The sequence below is a fragment of the Peromyscus leucopus genome, chromosome 5 (genome assembly GCF_004664715.2).
Source record: "Peromyscus leucopus breed LL Stock chromosome 5, UCI_PerLeu_2.1, whole genome shotgun sequence".
Lineage (NCBI taxonomy): Eukaryota > Metazoa > Chordata > Mammalia > Rodentia > Cricetidae > Peromyscus > Peromyscus leucopus.
In genome coordinates, this window is record NC_051067.1 from 106,130,808 (window position 1) to 106,148,322 (window position 17,515).

Sequence of the window (17,515 nt, forward strand, 5' to 3'; positions counted from 1 at the left end):
ATCCTAGTGGACCTGCATCTCTTCCTCTCTTCTTTACCTCATCTTCTCCCAACCCTCTTTCTCTTCTTTCCCAAATTCTACATTTCTGCAAATGAATCAGAAGCTCTGGATAGTTTTTACATGACACATGTGGCTGGGTATTACAACCCCGAGTACATCTCTCAGCAACTCCTAATCCATTATCTATGAGTTGATTATAACCTGATTAGTAATAGCACTGGTGTCTTAGTATATTCTAGATGCCATGAAAAATTCATAATAAGCTTCAAGCTGAGTGTTGTGTCAGATGTGTGGCCCCACTACTAGCAAGACTGAGTGAGAGGACCTATGCAGAAATGCAAGGGTAACTTGTTCTAAAGATGGACACTGCATGTAAATATTTAATAACTATACAGATGAGTATGTATATCACTGTGCATTTAAGTATGTATCATAAACAATATGACTTATAAACAACAGAGATTGGTTTCCAAAGTTGGTGGTCATGAAGTTCAGGATCAAGACACCATTAGATTTGGCATGTGGATAGGGCTAACTCTCTGGCTCAAAGATTGCCCCATGTATCCTCCTTGGGTAAAATAGACAAGCAATGGTGTTAATAGCCTTTCCTCTGCCTATTGGACCCAATATTATAATCATGACATTGGACATCAGGCTGTAACATACAAGTATGAGCCACAAAGACTTTCAGAACATAGCATCCTAGGTCCTCCCATCAGCCAGCAAGTTTGCCAACAACTGAAAACCTGACTAGCTATTGTCTTCATAGACTGTCACCTATGATTGATGGTGTAAAAATCCACTTATTTGTTTCTGTGCTATACTGGGGAAAGGAGGTGTTTTGTTTTGATTTTTAAAGTTAATAGCATGTCTAAGCATGTCCATTTGTGATTTGATCCTGGCACAGTGTGTGTGTATGGCAAGAAGAACCACTAATAACCACTTTAGTTCCTTGCTGTTTGCCCACATTAAGGTTTGTTTTTATTCCAGGGACCTACGGATGTGATGAGACCCTATTTGCATGACCACAGCACAGATCAGTGAAGATGTTTCACTGTGGGTTGTGTAGATGGAGTGTGATCTGTTCAGCAGAAAAGGTCTGCCTGATCACTGAATGAAGGGCTCTTTGTCCTTTCTCAGTTCCTAGCTACTTCTTGCTTCCTTCTGGAACTCATATTCTTTTTGGTCCTCTTGCTCATTAGTTTTTTTCTTTTTTTTGTTAGTTTTATTTTCATTTTATTTTATTTTATTTTATTTTTTTGAGACAGGGTTTTTCTGTATAGTTTTGGTGCCTGTTCTGGATCTTGCTCTGTAGACCAGGCTGGTTTCAAACTCACTGCCTCGCTCTGGCTCACAAATTCTGGGATTAAAGGCTTGTGCCACCACCGCCCAGCTTGTGTGATTTTTTAAAAAGTGTCTTTTTTTATTTAAGAAATTTTAAAAATTCATTTTACAGGCCAACCACAGGTCCCCCTCTCATCCCTCCTCCCACTCCCCTTCAGCCTTCCCTCCTTCCACCTACAACCTATCTCCTCTTCCAAAAGTGTAATGCCTCCCTGGGGAGTCAGCAAAGCCTGGTACATTTAGTTGAGGCAGGACCAAGCTCCTCCCCCTGCATCAAGGCTGTACAAGGTGTCCCACCCTAGGTAATGGGCTCCAAAAAGCCAGGTCATACACCAGGGATGGATCCTGATTCCAGTGCCAGGGGCCCCTCAAACAGAACAAACTACACAACTGTCTCCCTTATGCGTAGGGCCTATTCTGGTCCCATGCAGGTTCCACAGCTGTTGGTCTAAAGTTGGTGAGTTCCTATGAGCTTGGTTCTCTGTAGATTTCGCCATCATGATCTTGGCCCCCCCTTGATCTCCCCTTGTAGAATCCCTCTTCCCTCTTTGACTGGACTCCTGGAGTTCAGCCTGGTGCTTGGCTGTGGCTCTCTGCATCTGCTTCCATCAGTTACTGGATGAAGGCTCTCTGATGACAGTTCAGGTATTCAGCAATCTGATTACCCGGGTAGGCCAGCTCAGGCACCCTCTCCACTATTGCTAGTAGTCTAAGCTGGGGTCATCCTTGTGGATCCCTGGGAACTTTCCTAGCACCAGGATTCTCCCTATCCCCATGATGTCTTCCTCTATCCAGAAATTTCTTCCATTGCTCTCCCACTCCATCCCTCCCCCAGCTTGACTTTCTTGTTTCCTCAATTTCTCATCCTACATCCCCTCCCCTCCCTTGTTCTCTGTCACCAACAGTTTAGTCATGGAGATCTCATATATTTCCCCTTCCCAAAGTGATTCATGCATCCATCTTGGGGCCCTTCTTGTTATCTAGCTTCTCTGGAGCTGTGGGTTGTAGTCTGGTTATCCTTTGCTTTATATCTGATATCCACTTATGAATGGGTACATACAATGTTTGTCTTTCTGAGTCTGGGTTACCTCATTCAGGATGCCCTTTTCTAGTTCTATCTATTTGCCTGCAAATTTCATGATGTCTGAGAGGCCTACCCATTTCTCTGTGGGAGGCCCATTCCTAATTTTTCCCCAGGGTACTCTTGAGAAGTAAGGGATAAGAGATATTAGATAGAAGGATAGAGGGGGAGAGAAACAGATAGAAATACAGGATAGCTTCAGAAGGGCCCGGATCAATATCCACCAGCCACTTCTGTTTCTTCTAAATGCCCTTTTATAGGAATGCCAAGGGGTGGAGCTAAAGACCTCCTCCTAGCACAGCCACGTGCAGACCCTTCCACTTACCTGGTAACCATGCATGTAGTCAAGCAATTCTCTAATGTAGCCCTGCTGAGTAAAGCAAGCTCAGATCTCACTAGGAAACCTTTGTCGGCCTCCACACAAATCATTGTGGTTTTTTTTTTTTTTTTTTACAGCTGAGTAATACTCCATTGTGTATATGTACCACATTTTCGTTATCCATTCTTCAGTTGAGAGGCATCTAGGTTTTTTCCAGGTTCTGGCTGTTATGAATAATGCTGCTATGAACATAGTTGAGCATGCATCCTTGTAGTATGATTGAGCATTCCTTGGGTACATTGCTCTGGATATTGTTCTGTATACATAAAACACTGATTGGCCAGTGGTCAGGCAGGAAGTATAGGTGGGATAAGCAGAGAAGAGAATTCTGGAAAGCGGAAGGCTGGGGAAAGGAGACACTGCCAGCTGTGCCATGACAAGCAGCATGTGAAGACGCCAGTAAGCCTCGAGTCACGTGGCAATGTATAGATTTACAGAAATGGGTTAATTTAAGATATAAGAACAGTTAGCAAGAAGCATACCATGGCCATACAGTTTGTAAATAATATAAGCGTCTGTGTGTTTATTTTATACCCGGAATTTGGCTAGACCTGGAGAGAAAACTCCAGCTACCGTGTATGCCCAAGAGTGGTATCATTGGGTCTTGAGGTAGATCGATTTCCAATTTTTGAAAAGTGGCCGTACTGATTTCCAGAGTGGCTGTACAAGTTTTTACTCCCTCCAACAGAGAAGTGTTCCTCTTGCTCCACATCCTCAACATCATATGCTGTCATCAGTTTTCTTGATCTTAGCCACATCTGACAGTTGTAATAGGGTATCTCAGATTGCTTTGATTTGCATTTCCCTGATGCCTAAGTATGTTAATTAATTATTTAAATGTCTTGCTGCCATTTGAGATTCTTCTGTAGAGAATTCTCTATTTAGCTCTGTACCTCTTTTTTTTTTTTAAAATTGGATTATTTGGTATTTTGATTTCTAGTGTCTTGAATTTTGTCAGATGTGTGGTTGGTGATTATTTTTTCCCTTTCTGTAGGCTGCAATTTTGTCTTATTTACTGTATCTTTTGCCTTGCATAAGCATCAGTTTCAGGATGTCCCATTTATTAATTGTTGCTCTCAGTGTCTGTGCTAGTGTTTTATATTTAGGAAATGGTCTCCTGTGCCATTGTGTTCAAGACTTCTTCCCACATTCTCTTCTATCAGGGTCAGTGAGACTGGATTTATATTGAGGTTTTTGATCCACTTGGACTTGAGTTTTATGAATGGTGATAGATTTGAATCTATTTGTAATCTTCTACATGCTTACATTCTGTTATGCCAGCACCATTTTGTTGATGATGCTTTCTTTTTTCCATTGTATGATTTTGGCTTCTTTGTCAAAAATTGGGTGTTCATAGGTGTCAGGGTCTTCAGTTTGATTCCATTGGTCCACATTTCAGTTTTGATGCCAATATCAAGCTGTTTTTATTACTGTAGCTCTATCGTAGAGCTCACCGTCAGGGATGGTGATGCCTACAGAAGTTGCTTTATTGTCCAGGATTGTTTTAGCTATTTTGTGGTTTTTGTTTTTTCATATGAAGTTCAGTATTGTTCTTTTGAGGCCTGTGAAGAAGTGTATTGAGATTTTGATGAGTGATTGCACTGAATCTATAGATTGCTTTCCGTAAGACGGCAATTTTTATTATGTTGGTTCTACCTGTCCATGAGCATGGGAGATCTTTGCATTTGCTGATATTTTCTTAAATTTCTTTCTTCAAAGACTTAAAGTTCTTGTCATGTAGATCTTTTCCTTGTTTGGGTAGAGTTACCCCCAGGTATTTTATTTTATTTGTGGCCATTTAAAGGGTGCTGTTTCTTTGCTTTCTTTCTCAGCCCTTTTATCATTTGTATATAAGAGAGCTAATGATTTTTTTGAGTTAATTTTGTATCCTGCCACATTACTAAAGGAGTTAGTTTATCTGCTTTTTGAGTTTTCTGGTAGAATTTTTGGGGTCCTTATGTATACTGTCATATCGTCTGCCAATAGCTAAAGTTTGACTCTTTCCTTTCCTATTTCTGTCCCACCTGATCTCTTTTTGTTGTCTTATTGCCTAGCTAGAACTTTGAGTACTATATTGAACAGATATGGAGAGAGTGGACAGCCTTGTCTTGTTCCTGATTTCAGTGGAATTGCTTTGAGTTTCTCTCCATCTAATTTGCAGTTGACTGTTGGCTTGCTGTATATTGCCTTTATTATGTTTATGTATGTACCTTGTATTCCTGATCTCTCTAGGACCTTTATCATGAAGGGGTGTTGGATTTTGTCAAAGGCTTTTCCAGCATCTAATGTGATTACCATGTAGTTTTTTCCTTTCAATTTGTTGAGATTTTTTTTTTTTGTGAACAAGTATGTGGCCAATTTTAGACAAGGTTCCATGGGGTGCTGAGAAGAAGGCATATTCTTTTGTGTTAGTGTGGAATGTTAGTAGATATCTATTAAGTCCATTTGAGTCATAACATCTGTTAGTTCCCTTATTACTCTGTGAAGTTTCTGTCTGGCAGACATCTCAATTGGTGAGAGTGGGGGTGTTGAACTCTCCTACTTTAGTAATGTTTCTTTTGCATATGTGTGTGCCCTTGTATTTGGGGGCATAAATGTTCAGAATTGAGACTTCATCTTGATGGAATTTTCCTGTGATGAATATGTAATGTCCTTCTTGATCTCTTGATTAATTTTAATTTGAAATCTTCTGCCCATTTGATTAGAAATCTTTTCTCTACCCTTTACTCTGAGGCAGTGCTTGTCTTTGAAGTTGAGGTGTGTTTCTTGTATGTAGCAGAGGATGGATCCTGTTTTAATAGCCATTCTGTCAGCCTACATCTTTTTTTTTTTTTTCCGAGACAGAGTTTCTCTCTGTAGCTTTGGAGCCTGTCCTGGAACTGGCTCTGTAGACCAGACTGGCCTTGAACTCACAGAGATCCACCTGCCTCTGCCTCCTGAGTGCTGGGATTAAAGGTATGATCCTCCACCTCTGCCCAGCTAGTCTATGGCTTTTTATATGCAAATTGAGTCCATTGATATTAAGGGATATTAATGACCATTAATTGTTAATCCCTGTTATTTTTTGGTGGTAGTTTGGGTGTGTTGCTCTGTTTTGGAATTTGCTGGTGTGGGGTGATCCATTGCCAGTGTTTTCATGGATGCATCTAACATTAGGGTTGATTTTTTTTCCTTCTATTGCTTTCTATAGGCTTAGATTTGTTGATAGGTATTGTTTAAATCCGTTTCTGACATAGAATATCTTGTTTACTCCATCTATGGTGATTGAAAAATTTGATTGCTATAGAGCTGACATCTGTAGTCTCTTAGTGTCTACGTAACATCTCTCCAGGACCTTCTGGCTTTCATAGTCCCATTGAGAAGTCAGCTGTTATTCTGATGGGTCTGCCTTTATACGTTACTTGGCCTTTTTCCTTTGTGGTTCTTAATATTTTTTTCTTTATTCTGTATGTTTAGTGGTTTGATTATTATGTGGAGAGGTAACTTCTTTTTTGGATCCAGTCTATTTGGTGTTCTGTAAGCTTCTTGTATCTCTATAGGCATTTTTTCTTTAGGTTGGGAAAGTTTCCTTCTATGATTTCGTTGAACATATTTTCTGTGCCCTTGAGTTGGTATTCTTCTGCTTCTTCTATCCATATTATTCTTAGGTTTGGTCTTTTTATGGTGTCTCAGATTTCCTGGAAGTTTTGTGTTTTGTCTTTGTTGTATTTAATGTTTTCTTTGACTATTGAATATATATCCTCTATTGTATCTTTAATCCTAGCACTCAAGAGGCAGAAATCTGTCTGGATCTCAGTGAGTTCAAAGCTACCCTGGACTACATGAGATTGACTCAGTCTAGGAGAGAAACAGAGCTAAGCAGTGGTGGCACACACCTTTTATCCCAGTACTTGGGAGTCACATGCTTTAATCCCAGCACTTGAGATCTCATGCCTCTGCTACCAGTGTTTTGGAAGAACATACACTTTTAATCCCAGCACTAGAAGGAAATGGCATGGCTGGGTGGAGAAAGGCATATAAGGTGTGAGAAGACAGGAACTAGGTCTTCTGGCTGAGAGCCTATTCTGCTGAATACTCTAAGGCATTCAGCCAGAGGATTCATGGAGTTGGTGAGATGAGAAGTTTCCCTAGTGCCTTGTTCCTTTGTCTCTCTGATCTTTCATCAATTATCCCAATATCTGGCTCTGGGCTTTTATTAACATCATTTAAGATTAATGCAACAAGTACATGTTTAATTTTTGAAGAAATTGCTAAACTGTCTTCCAAATGATTATACAATTTTGCATCTCTTCCAGCCTTGTATGATGGTGTCAGTGACTCTATGTCTTTACCAATATTTGGCCGAATAGTAAATGGGAATGTGATTGAATCTCATTTCATGTATTTCTATGATGTTTGAGAGTTTTCTCACTGTCTGTCTCTTGATCCTCCCCTAATTTTGTCCTCTTACCACAGAAATACATTGGCGAGTCTTCTTCATTCTACCCGTTTATTAGGGCCTTGGCCATCATTAACACAAAGCCTTTGAGTGATGGTCTAACAAATGGCAGAAAAACATGGGCCATCCCAAAGCTGAGCCACAAAAAACATCTTGGATTAAGAAGTACCAGGATATCTAGGAAACATGATCAAGCTGGTTCCCTGACTCCAAGATTAGAGTAACTGGAGACTTCCCAGCCTTACAGCACAGCAGTTCTCTGGTCAGAGAATTTAGAATAGAGACAACATCTGCCAAAGAGGAGTTCATGGACTAGACAGGAGTGCAGAGAAGTAGCTATTGGGAAATAAAAGCAAGACTTGATGATTACAGGAGGCAAGAAATGTGACTGCCATGCTAGGGAAAAGAGAAACAAGGAAGAAGTCTTTCAGTGCTAGGCTGAGGGTTCCCAGGACTACTGGGGCTGGAATTATGGACCAAGGCCAATTCTCAGACAACAGTACAGACTGACACTGATCCCTACAGCACATCCACCAAGAGGTTAGGCTGGGCCTCATGGTAACTCCTGATCCTGTGGTCTTTGGTTCTTTGATGCATCCTTCCAGGGTTCTTTGTGATTCTGAAATTCCTATATATAGAGGTGTGCCTCCAGCTTTTATCCCAGGCTATGAAAGCCTAGATTGTCCTCAGTCTGGAGCCAGCAATGCCTCAAGAAATGTTCATCAAATAAGGCCCGGGAAGATTGCCCAGTGGGTAAGGAAGCTTTCTGCCAAGCCTGACAAACAACCTGAGTTTAATCTTGAGGAAACACATGCTAGAAGAAGAACAGAACTGATTCCTACATGCTGTTCTTTTGCTTCCACATAGGTGCCATGGTACATGATTGCCCACACATGTGCATGCATGCATGCACCTGAATGCACATGCAGACACATAATGATAAATAAATGTGAAAAATTAAACAATATTGGTAAAGTAGATTGATGACAGTGAAATTTTCTCATAAAGATTTGACGAACAGAGCAGGTGCAGTGTAGAGGTGGATAGAAAAGGAGATGAGGACTTAGGTACAGATTTGCAGTGTTTCAATGAACCTGCCATGACCTGTCAGTGAGGGCACCTGCAGACCTCAAGATCACCATAAGGATAAGGGACCCTGAGGGTGGAGTCACTACTCTAGGAAATCTGACAGCACAGAGCAGTCTTGAGGATGAAGGTCACTCTCAGAGCTTCTTGCACTTCTCTCCATCTGTGGCATCTTGAGTGTGTACCTACTCACAGGAGCCCCGTGGCTTCTCCTGTTACAGCTTTCTGTTCCCTGATCTTCACTCCAATATCTGAGTTGGGTTGGTGGGTATAAGAACAGGGATAATTGTGACTTGGGGTTTGAGGGCAGAGCTCTTGGTATCTCAGAATGGCTCCAGAAGCCACACTATATGTCTTACTTAGGGTTACTATTGCTGTGATGAAACACCACAACCAAAAGCAACTGGGGAAGAAAGGGTTTATTTTGTTTGAAGTACCATATGACAGTTTATCATCACAAGCCATGAGGACAAGAGTTTAAACAGGGCAGAATTCTGGAGGCAGGAGCTGATGCAGAGGTTATGGAGGAGTGCAGCTTACTGGATTTCTCTTCCTGGCTTGCTCTGCCTGCTTTATTATAGAACCCAGGACCACCAAACCAGGGTGATACCACACAACAATGGGCAGGGCCCTCCCTCGTCAATCACTAATTGAGAAAATGCTGCATAAGCTTGTGAATAGCCCAATTTATGAAGGCATTTTTCTCTATTGAGGCTCCTTCCTCTATGATGACTAGCTTGTGTCAAGTTGACATAAAACTAACCAGCACATTCTGCCTTTTTAGGAGGTCAAGGAAAGGATAGAAACTGAAAAGGTGGCTTTGCTCTGCCCGCTGGCTATGGTTCCTGTCATTCTACACTAGTCAGTGCAGCCTGTTTGCAATAAGAACTTTACTCTGTCCAATAAAACTGCCTTTGTCCCACTAGATCAAACTCCTACCTGGGCATGGCCCTCATGTTCTGTTTCCTGTTGTTGAAACACTGTCATTTCTAACAGCACACACTCAGGCCCAAGAGCCAATCGAGCCACTGGATAGACTTCCTGGCTGGCTGACTGCTGTGGCCTGTGGACTCCTGCTTCTTTTCTGCCAGGTGCAGGATAAGAATCCCTAATTGGGCAACTGGAATGAGGGTCAGAGCTGCTCAGTTCTGCTGAGTCAAAGGCTGGGCTTATAGGAGAGAAGGCACCAGGGAGAAAGGAGCTGTGTGGGTGGAGATGACAGATGAAAGTGTGGGAAACACCTGCCCCCCAATCCCCACCACCAGAGACTGTGAAGAGTGCTAGGCATGCAGGTCAGGAGGAAGCAGGGTAGAAGGGCTAGATCCCTGCTGTGGGATCCTTTACACTGTGAATAGGTGTTGTTCTCATTGGTTGACAATAAAGTTGTTTGGCCAATGATGAGGCAGAATAAAGTTAGGCAGTACAGTCAAACTAAAGATGGAGATGAAGAAGGGCAGAGTCAGAGCAGATACCAGCCAGCGGCTGAGGAAGCAAGACATGTAGAAAATGAGGTAACAAGCCATGAATCACATGGCAAAACATAGATAAGAAACATGGGTTCATTTAAATGTAAGAGCTAGCTAGTAATAATCCTGAGCCATGGGCCAAGCATTTATAATTAATATAAGCCTCTGAATGGCAATTTGGAAAGCAACTGCCCAATATAATCATGTGTCTGGGACAGAAAGCTCCACTTCTGGTTACAGTTCCCTCCTGTGTGCTCCTATGGCTGTGGCTGTATTTGCTACTGACCTTGGATGACTATGACAATGATAATAGTTTCCTGCCACCATAGTCTGAGAGTGTCACTTCTTAAGTACACACTTAGAGAAGTGTATTAACACCCTTTAAAAGGACCCTGGGAGAGGTCTCTGGCTGTGGGAAATAGGGAAGCTTCTACTTCTACGTCCCAACGTGGGACTGAGAGGCCTAAAGGTCTCTTCACAACCAACCCTGGTTACAGTATGGTGGCAGCTAATTGGACAGAACCAGTTCTGACAGCATCTCTTTCCCACAGGCCAGACTCAGACAGCTCAACCAGAAACACACACACAGGACAGGTGAGAGGAAGCATTGTCCATGTGAAAGACAGTGAATTTGATGTTCACATCTTCTTGGGAATTCCCTTTGCCAAGCCACATGTAGGACCACTGCACTTTGCATTACCCGAGGCCCCTGAGTCATGGGGTGGTGTGAGAGATAGGACCTCCCAACTAGCCATAAAGTTCTGAGGCCCACAGGACTTCAGGCTTGAACTGTTCATCACTCTTCAGTGCTTCCTCCATTCAACTCCATAGCAGTTTTCTTTACATGTTTGAGTCTTCAGTGTATTTGCACTAAGGCTTAGAGTCAGTTTGCCAGGGCCAGGTCAGAGCCTGCCACTCACAGGGAGTTAGCTTCAGCACTGCAGAGGGAAGCAAAGACAAAACAGTTCTCAGATTCAGATTTTGCCAAGTGTTCTCTGGCAAGGTTTGGTGTGTTTCTAACAGGAATTTCTGTGTCCAGGGAATTCAATTCAGGTCCCTAAGGGGGGCAGAAGTAATGGCTACTTGCCAGTCCATCCTCCAAATCACTGTGACCAACCATAGGCCAAGTGCCATTGACCAAGAAGCAAATGTTATATATATATATATATATATATATATAATATATATATATATACATATATATATATATATATATATATTCCAATACATATGTGGAAGAAGGAGGTTCTCTTAGAGTCTGGGTATGAGATATAGGACGCCTCAATACCATGTAAGTCAATATTTTTTTTTGTAAGTCAATATTTTGCAATCATTCCTATACTACATACACTGGCAGAACTCCAATATTTGGGTGTCTTAGTTTCATTTCCTGTTGGTGTGATGACATACCCTGACCAAAGCAACTTGAGTGGAAATCACAGAGGTAAAACTTTAAGGGACTGAGTCAAACCATTTCATAATCAGAAACAGAGAGTAAAGAATGCAAGCATTCCTGCTCATGCTCAACTCACTTTCTTCATTCATAGCCAGTGCAGAAGCTCATTCCTATGGAGTGATTCTTCTCATGACGAGCAGGTATTCTCACCTTAATTAACATCATCAAGAAAAATCCATCACATTTAATGCCTAAAGGTCAACCTGATCTGAACAACCCCTCATTGAGACTTTTTCCAGGTAATTCTACAAGGTGTCAAGTCAATGATGAAAACTAACCATCACACAAGGCCTTCAAGAATACAGAGGGAAGAGGTGAATGTCAACACATGCAGCCAATGATTTTCGTAGATATTCAGAAAAGTCTCTATATCCCAGACTCAGAAATAATAACATCCAGTCCCCACTTAGCTAAAGGCCTCTGTGGAAGTCAGGTTCCACCCAAGCTTCTACAAACCCTGTGGCCTTTACCTTATTAGAAAGGGACTTTGGAGAAGAATCTTGTCTTAGCAGGGCCTTATGATGAGCAACAACTGAGAGGTGGCTGAGAGGAAATACCGATTAAGCATATGGTTTTCACCATTGCATAGCTCTTAAAACAAAAGTCTGCCATTGTCATCAGGTGTCTAAAAATACTGATGAACTGAATTCAGAAAATCTGGAGATTAAGATGAACAGACCTTCTGTCTCTATGCCTGAGGACTATCTGTATCTCAGCAACTACACACCAGCCCATGCCCATGAGGGCTCTAACCTGCCTGTGAGTTCAAGCCATGGTCATCTAATTGAGGGGCAGGGAGAGAATTTCTTTCTCAGGTAGATTGGAAAGAAAAAATAAACTGAGCCTTATCAGTGTGGACTCTGTTGAGAGACTTTCCCTATAGGCCCAAGAAGGGCTTTTCAGCCATAGTGGGCATCTGGACCCTGCGTGTGGGGCACAGAGAATTTGAGTTCTGAGATGTTGGAGGCTGTGGCTTTTTGATCAACTCAGGACTCATTCTACCAACTTGAGCCCTGTAGACCCACTCAGGTGCTCAAGGGCAGAACACCAAGGCCACTCAAATTTCTAGCTTTGAAATATCTGGTGAACCAATGAGATCTGATAATGCCTTTGGATAATAACCAGGAAGGACATTCTTGGAGACATCCCTTTTTGTTCAGATTTTGAGGGTTTTGAAAATAATGATGACATTACTTTGTATCTAGAGCTATAAATCCATGGTAGGATTCCCAGTGAGGAGAGAGGGGCTGGAAAATGCTGATTGGACTAGAATAGTCCATTTGTGGCCCAGGTACCAAATTATGTCCATTTGTGTACCTACACAGAGAGAAATCAGTGGATTATCTAGGGGGCAGTCCAGGGAGCTTGGGCTGGGTAAGAGTCTCCTTGCATCTATCTTGACTTCCTAGGTGATGGTATGAATCCATGGTGGTGGCCTACTTTGGGGCATGGCTTCCATGTATGATGGATCCATGCTGGCATCCATTGAGGATATAGTGGTGGTCACTATCCAGTACTGCCTGAGTGTCTTTGTCTTCTTCAGGTGAGTGTAGGGCTAATCAGGCTATGGGGGCCAAGCAGAAATAGGACAAATCTGTGATCTCTGTTTCTATTCTTTCTTACTACTGGAGACAAGCATGCCAGAGGCAACTGGGGCTCTCTGGACCAAGTGACTGCTCTACATTGGGACCAGCAGAACACTGCACACTTTGGAGTCATCCCCGACTGGGTCACTATATTTGGTGAGCCAGCCGATGGCACAAATGTGTCTTCACATGTTGTGTCCCCCATGTCCCAAGGGCTCTTCTGTGGTGCCTTCATGGAAAGTGGAATCGCCCTCCTTCCTGACTTCATCTCCAACACCTCGTAGGTGGTCTACACAGTGAGTTCTCTCTATTATGTAGCCCTGAGACCAGCAACATAGCCTTTACACACTAGTATTCTGGTATTTTGTTCAGTGGGAAAAACAAGGACCACAGAAAATAGCTTCTTTGCATTAGTTTCTGAGAGGCTTAAGGGTTGGAATCCACTACTGTCTGCTTTCCTCATGCTGAGTATGATATGTGGCCAGCAAGGCTGTACTCAGTGGCTTCCATTCCTGGCAAAAAGAAGTATACATGAGTTGGAGAGATGGATCAATGGGTAACATTACTTGCTGTCCAAATGTGATGGCCTGAATTCAAATACTCAAAACTCATAAAACGCTTGATAAGGTGATATGTGTCTATAATTCCAGTGCTCCTATGGCTTGGTGGGAAGCAGAGACAGGAGAGCTCCCAGAATGTCCCAGGTGGAGTATCTTTGTGTAGACTGTGGAAACCAAAAGGCATTGTCTCAAACAAGGTGGAAAGAGAATATCAATACACAAAATCATCCTCTGACCTTCACACACAAATTGTGGTAGTCACATACTCTCACTCACATATGAATACACACACATACATATACACATACACTCATATTATTAAAAAAGAAAAGAAATACTATGTGAGTAGAATGGTCTTTCTGAATATCACCTCTAAGCAACAGACATGTAGTTACATTCTACACACAGAGCACAATGGGATTTGATATAACATCTAGTTAGTACTTGGGACTCTTCTATCTGCCTTGAAGGATGAGGCAGCTATTACCTGGTCTCTTTTATAGATGGTGGCCAACCTATCTCGATATGAGCCTATGGAGTCAGAGTCTTTGATGTGCTGTCTATGAGACAAGATTGAAGAGGACATACTGGCTATTAACAAGGTTGGAAGAATTATGTAGCTTAGAGGATGGGAAATAGGAGAGTGTGGGACAGCCAGTCCATACTATTCTAACAAATTACTCCACCTTTCCATCTTCATGTCTTTTAGTTCTGGGTGCAAAGTGAATATCAAGATAGGCTAGTCTAGGTATAGAATCTCTTCTAGGGTGGGAGTGGGAAGTGGATAAGCATCCTGAGATAAATTTAGGAAATTAAAAAAATGGTGTGGGTAACTGAGTAGCAGGCACTGAAATACCATAGGATTGACCTTCAGCATTGACCTTTAATATCGCTCAGTTCTTCAGACCACTCCTGGTGTGGTAGACAGGAAATTCTTACTCAGACACCCCTTGGAGTTCTGGGCTCTGTGGATTTTCACCCTGTCCCCAGTATCATTGGTGTCAACAGTGATGAGAATGGTTGGATCATCTCCATGGTGAGATAAAGTTCCAATCTCTGGTGGTGGGTGGCAGTAACTACGAGATTTGTAGAATCAGTTTTATCCTACCCTACACTTATGGCTGCCCTCCATATCTCAGTTCTACTCTAATCACACCATGAAGGAAACAAACAGAGGCCATGAGGCTGTACTAAAGAGCACAACAGTACAGATGGTGAGATTTTATGGGTTTTCCCCTAGTAAAGGGTCTTCCATTTGTCTTACCCAGAGAACAATCCATTAAATAAAGGTTGGTGTATGTGTGTGTTTCAGGGTAGGGTCATTCTAGAGTTTACATCTTTCCTTCTATACCATATCTCATCCAGGGCCCCATCTCTCCATCCTGAGACTATTGTACCCCTACTCAATAGTCTGCACAACCTCAATCTTTCTGACATCTCTTGTGTAGATGTTGCTTCCTGAGTGTAGTGATCTGTTGATGGGAGATTACATATGAGACATTGAGGACCCCAGACTCTTCAAATACAGTTCAATGAGATGATGCGAGACAACACATTTGTGATCCCTGTACTCCAAGTAGCACACTTTCAGCATGAGTATATCTTTAATAAGGCCAAGGGGGAAGCTCTGAATTGTGGGTTCCAGATGAGCTCTGTAGTGTCCAGGCCTGACTCATGTCTTGATCAGGTAGCCAATACAAGGCACCTGAGGACCCTTACCACAGTAAATCCTTAGGTCTAGTGTAAGACAGTAGGATTTTATCGATGTTCTTGTGAGGAAACAGGATAGTGATACTCACTGATTTGCCCAAACAACTCAGTTGAGATGACTGAACTTACTGTTAACCAAGGGCTTTCCCACAGGCAGTGCTCTAGCCTGGAGATTCCAACTCAACTGATGTAATTCCAGATAATTTTATACCAGGGCATGTTTACAGAAAGATAAGGCAGAACAGCTCCAGGTAAGAAGCCACTTTATCTCAATATGTCCTCACTCCCAGGTTCTCATGCTTTTGTCTAGTTTTATGAGTTCCAACATCAGTCCAATTTCCTCAAGGATATCAGGCCACCTCATGTGAAGGCTGACTATGGTGATGATCTTCTGTATGTGCTTGGATCCTTCTTCTGGGACATCAAATGTGAGTTTTCATTACTTTCAGACAGCCCTAGAAGGGTACTTTAAAGAACAGTGAGTTCTCTGTCCAGTTGATGAATCCAAGGCTCTGGGAGAGGACAGGATCAAGTGTGCATACAGCTCACAATCCTGCACCAGAATTGGAACATGGACCCTTCCCAGACTAGCATGTTTTAGAAAGAGTGAAGGCACACTGGAGCAGAAATGAACCTTGGAGAATTCAATTAGAGGCTTGAGTGGATCTGGGATCCTGCATAGTGATGCATGGAGGGAATCAGGCTTGGAGCTCAGGGTTAGGCTACATTTGGGATGATGTTTGTAAAGAAGAGTGAGCAGCTACATGGGGTGGCTAAAACATTGTCTTCCTTCTGTCTGCTGTCAACCTCACTGAGGGGAGAAGCTTCTGAGCAGGAAGATGATGAAGTACTAGGCCAACTTCACAAGGTGTGGGTGAGATAATGATACTCCTTCAGCCTCCTCAAGATGAGCCCCCATACAGGTCTCCCTTTGTTTGTGGTGGCCTCATTACAATGCATGTGTCCTTTCCATGATAGAGTCTTTCCTACCCAGGGCACACTTCGACAGATACTTTATATATGTTGGTAACTGATCATATCACAGTGACCCGGTGGGTAGGCCACAGTTTATACATTTTTAGATCTTGCCTATAACAAGGAGACACAAAACAGGTCAGGAAACCTTGCTCTAAATGGAGCAGACTACTCAATGACGCTTACAGTCTTATATTAGGACATCTGCCCTGACTCAAACCAGTCTTCTTAACCCTCTATGCAGCTTGGGCTACTGCCCTGACCAAAATCAGGGGATCAGGCTTTGGACTAGATTGAGCTCACCTTTCCACAGATCTACAGGAACTCCAACAGTGTGGTTCTGCCCTACTGACCCATGTTGGTCCATAATGATATAATATAATCATAATGTTGGTCCCATATCTGCAGCGCGACATCCAGCTTGCTGTGGGTCATGCCATGAAGGCCAGAATGCAGCACTTCTGGACCAAGACTCTGCCCCAGAATATCTGGGAGTTAAAGTGGGCTCAGGACCATCACACGGAATTGTAATGCCCCATATCAGGGTAGGTATGACATGGAGACTTTTGACTCAGACTTGAGTACAGGTAAGGCCAGCTTAAGGTTTCTAAATACCATTGAGGAGCCTGAGTTCCAATCCTCTACATTTGTTCATATATCAACATGCATGACTCCCCCCTCTTTATTAATTAAGCAGCAGGAGAGAGTATAGGTCTAATTTCTGCAACACAAGTATTTCATCCAATCAGGTCCCCACCTCATGATGTGTCGACCGATCAAAGATGAATAACACAGCCATTTCACCCAATCAGGTCCCCACCTCATGATGTGTTGACCAATCGAAGGTGAGTAACTGTGATAATTGTCCACATACCTTCCCAAGTGCAATGGACTAACCAGTCCTAAGGGTGCAAAGGCTATGTGAACCCATATGCAGTCAGACTTGCTCTCCTTGAAGGAAGGAAAATGTCCTACACTTCAAGTGCAGAGCACGAGCCTGGCATCCTGTGCTCAATACAAGTATGTGAAAGCTGCTCACATACCTTCCCCAGTGCAATGGACTGCCAGTCCCAGGGGTGCAAAGGCTATGTGGATATTAGTTGTTCTTTAAGGCAGAAAGCCAGATTTGAGGGGAGGAGCCACACTCCAAAGCGGCTAATGCCTGAGTGATAATGACCTTGTCCTTTTTTGTACGTGCTTGCAAATGGCAGACCAACCACAGACAAAACACGCATCCTCCAAGGCAGCATGCCAAAAATATATCCACCCCCACCCATTCTTCAAACAGGGAAAAGGTAGAAGCAATCCAAGAGGATAGTCCCTCTGCCATGCTGAGGTCCACTCGTGTAGAGTTGATGGTCACCACCGCCACTCTCAGTTTCTCCAAGGTCTCCTCAAATTCTCCGGACCAATTTCCTATAAGATAACTGGACA

At 42.7% G+C, this 17,515-nt stretch overlaps 1 pseudogene; it reads left to right on the forward strand.

Moving 5' to 3' along the window:
• Positions 1 to 9,765: 9,765 nt before the first annotated feature.
• On the forward strand, positions 9,766 to 16,612 carry LOC114703529 (annotated as a pseudogene).
• Positions 16,613 to 17,515: the final 903 nt, after the last annotated feature.